The following is a 3,985-nucleotide window of genomic DNA, read 5'->3' as shown; positions in this document are numbered from 1 at the left end:
CTCGTACACATCGGGAAGATTTTCAAAGTTTGTTGTACCAATGTCATTCTTGGCTGAGGCGGCCACAAACTCCATGGATTCGCTGAGATCTACTGTTGTCTTCTTCTGCTGCAGAGGGTGAACTAAGGCCTATATCGTGATCTGAATCCTTGTTGCATTGTTTGAAGCGGGTGCTGGTTTGTCAAATTTGGTGAGGAGGTTAATGATTTCTGGAAAAGACAGCACCTCCTCCGCCATCTTAACAGGATTTTTATTCTCCAGGAACTACCCCATCTGGAATTGGGTTTGTTTGCTTCGCCATTTCTCACTATCACGCTCGCTGCCATGATAGAACCTTGTTTGGCATATCTCTATAGACTTCTCTACGCAGAGTCTAGTACTACAGAGGCAGTTACCAGCGGGACTACTGGGAGGTAAAGGCCACTACAACCGAAAATAGGTTAAGAGAGTCATAGTTATTCACGCCATTTACCCGCGCTTCATTGAATTTCTTCACTTTGACATTCAATGCACTGGGCAGAAATCAAATCGCGTCAACTACCACCTCGGGCCTTCGCGATGATTTGTTTTAATTAAACAGTCGGATTCCCCTGGTCCGCACCAGTTCTATGTCTGCTGCTAGGCGCCGGAAAGGGTAGAACAGCTAGGGCGATCCATAGGAAGGGCATGGCCCTCGTATAGAGTCGCCGCCGCCCCGGAGGGAGGTGCCTCGTCCAGCCGCCGCACACGCCCAGCCCCGCTTCATGCCCCAGCCCGACCAACCCAGCCCTTGGAGCCAATCCTTATCCCAAAGTTACAGATCTGACTTTCCGACTTCCCTTACCTACATTGTTCCAAATTGCCAGAGGCTGTTCACCTTGGAGACCTGCAGCGGATATGGGTACGGCCTGGCGTGAGATTTACATCACCTCCCCATTATTTTCAAGGACCAGCGAGAGCTCACCAGACGCCGCCAGAACTGCGACTCTTTCCAAGGCTCGGACCCCTCTCTCGGGGCGGACCCATTCCAGGACGACCGGCTCTGTGATCATTTGCGTTACTGCAACGGATGCCGCGAGGGCACCTGTCTCTGCCACCCGGGTTCGGGCATCTGAACCAGACTCCCTTTCAATCGGCCGAGAGCAACGGAGGCCATCGCCCATCCCTTCCAAACGGTGCTCGCCCATCTCTTAGGACCGACTGACCCATGTTCAACTGCTGGTTCAAATGGAACCCTTCTCCACTTCAGCCTTCAAAGTTCTCGTTTGAATATTTGCTACTACCACCAAGATCTGCACCGGTGGCGGCTCCACCCGGGCCCTCGCCCCGGGCTTCTGTGCGCACGGCAGCAGCCCTCGTACTCGTAGCGGCTTAGCCCCCACGGCTCTCAGCGCCGGTGACGGCCGGGTATGGGCCCAACACTCCAGCGCCATCCATTTTCAGGTATAGGTGATTCGGCAGGTGAGTTCTTACACACTCCTAGCGGATTCCTACTTCCATGGCCTACGTCCTGCTGTCTATATCAACCAACACCTTTTCTGAGGTCTGATGAGCGTCGGCATCGGGCGCCTTAACTCGGCATTTGGTTCATCCCGCAGCACCAGTTCTGCTTACCAAAAGTGCCCAACTAGGCACTCTCAATGCCCGGCTCCATGCCAGCGAGCCGGGCTTCTTACCCATTTAAAGTTTGAGAATAGGTTGAGATCATTTCGGCCCCAAGACCTCTAATATTCACCTTACCAGATAAAACTGGGGTCTCTGAGAGCCAGCTATCCTGAGGAAAACTTTGGAGGAAACCAGCTACTAGATGGTTCGATTAGTCTTTCGCCCTTATACCCAGGTTGGATGACCGATTTGCATGTCAGGACCGCTACAGACCGCCACCAGAGTTTCCTCTGACTTCGCCCTGCCCAGGCATAGTTCACCATCTTTCGGGTCCTATCACGCAAGCTCATGGTGCACCTCCCCAATGGAGCAGGCGATACGGGTCAGTGGGGCGCCCGCCGCTGGAAGCATGGCAGGATCCCACCTCAGCGGCGCACACCGGCCCTCACCTTCATTGCGCCACAGGGTTTAGCTCGGCCCTCCGACTCAGGCACGTGTTAGACTCCTTGGTCCATGTTTGAAGACAGGTCAGGTGGGTAACTGACATTGCTCCAGAACAACACAGTCAGGGTGCACTGAGACCATCCGCCCCAATGGAGAGTCGCACCGGGAGCAGGGTGCCCCATCCCCCCTCCCCCAACCCAACGTTGTCCCGAGGGGCGGCCGGGAGCGAGTGCCCGGGGGAGGGCACGGAGGCGGTCAAATCTTCCTCTACCCCGCAGACACAGCAAAGCTGCTGCGAGGGGGGCTGTAACACACTCCACCGAAGCAGAGGGCCACCTGCCACCCTAAAGCCTTCCCAGCCGTCCCGAATCCAGTCACGGCGCACCGCCACGGAGGAAATGCACCCTGCTGGGGCCGGATAAGGCCCGGGTGCTTGTCCCGTGGAGGGGATCTGGAACTCCTGGGCCACCGACTTTCCCGCCGTGTTGAATCCTCCGGATGGACTGCACCGACCCCACCCATTTACCTCTCGATAGCTTCACGCCCTCTTGAACTCTCTCTTCAAAGTTCTTTTCAACTTTCCCTTATGGTACTTGCTGGTTATCGGTCTTGCGCCCGTATTTAGCCTTAGATGGAGTTTACCACCCGCCCTGGGCTGTATTCCCAAGCAACCCGGCTCAGAGAAGACCCGATCCCAGCATGCCGGGGGCCACTACTAGCCTAACACCGTCTGCGGGGTGAGCCTCGATCAGAAGGAGCAACGCCAGGGAGTCGGTCTTCTGTATGCCACATTTCCCGCGCCTGCCGCCGGGCGGGGGTTCGGCCCTGGGCTCTTCCCCCTTCACTCGCCGTTACTGAGGGAATGCTGGTTAGTTTATTTTTCTCTGCTTAGTAATATGCTTAAATTCAGCGGGTCGCCACATCTGATCTGAGGTCGTAGTCCGAAAAAAAGCCGAAGCATTAAGGGGGAGCCGGGAAAGGCCAGGCCCCTGCCAGAGCATGCAACGCTCGCCCTTTTTCCCCAGATCGGATCTGGAGGCCTTCCCCGGGAAGCCGGCCGCGGAGGTGGGCGCCCGAGGCACGTGCGCGCAGGCAGCTTGTGAAACACCACAGACAGCCACATTCGCCTACCTGCGGGTGCAGGAGAGGCAGGAGGAAGGCGATGCCGTCCGTCCACCGCTTGCACGGCGAGACAGCCCGGGAACCCTGTTCAAGGCTTCCCCTCTGGGAGTTAGACTGCACCGTTGTGAGAAAAAAAAAAGTTACCAGGCGCTCTGCCCAGGAGTCCCCCCTCACCCACCCATGGACGAGGAAGGGTGTTCCCGGAATGATGGGAGCAGGCAGCCCTGCGCCGCTGGTACCTCCCGGAGTAACTGGGAGGGACCATACGAGTCTTCAAACCCCTCGGCCCAGCTGCAAGCGAACGGGTCGAACCGGGTACCTGGCAACGAGGGAGGATCGCCCCACCTACATGTCAGCCGTCTGTTGCCGGGCGGCCCGTGCCGTGCTGGTGGGCTGCCGAACAGCCCACCCCACCCTTGCCCGGGTCATAAGCGCCTTAAGGGAAGAGCCAGGTGCCTCCCCATCCCGCATGCCGCCCACCGAGAGGAGCCGGGTTCCCCTCGCTGGCCCTCGGCTCCTTCTCTTCCAGGCCGCTCTGCCGCGTGAGAAGGGCCGCTCCTCAGTTGCCTGAAGCCTGGTCGGGCCGGGGACTCGGGCGTGGGAGGGGCCAGGCGGTGGCAGGGCCTTTTGAGGGGGGAGTCGTCCCAGCCCGGAGATGCACTGCCATTCGGTTTCCCCCCACCGCGGGGGTCGTGCCAGGTGAGCTTGGGTTCCGTCTCGGGAGGGCCTACCTCTTTGCCCTTCCCAGAGAGGGACAAGGGACAGGGGCTGCCCCCGCCCCGGTCCCTCACACGTCGGTCAGGCCCTCCCCGGGGAAAGAGGCCCACCAAAGTCC

The 3,985-nt window shown here is 58.6% G+C and overlaps 1 pseudogene; it reads right to left on the bottom strand.

The window, feature by feature from the left end:
* Window positions 1–839: 839 nt before the first annotated feature.
* Window positions 840–2,942, bottom strand: LOC147692546 (28S ribosomal RNA; annotated as a pseudogene).
* Window positions 2,943–3,985: the final 1,043 nt, after the last annotated feature.

The sequence above is a fragment of the Lissotriton vulgaris genome, chromosome 9, assembly GCF_964263255.1.
Source record: "Lissotriton vulgaris chromosome 9, aLisVul1.2, whole genome shotgun sequence".
Classification (NCBI taxonomy): domain Eukaryota; kingdom Metazoa; phylum Chordata; class Amphibia; order Caudata; family Salamandridae; genus Lissotriton; species Lissotriton vulgaris.
The sequence above is the reverse complement of the archived record's forward strand: the minus strand, read 5'-3'. Positions and strand labels throughout refer to the sequence as shown.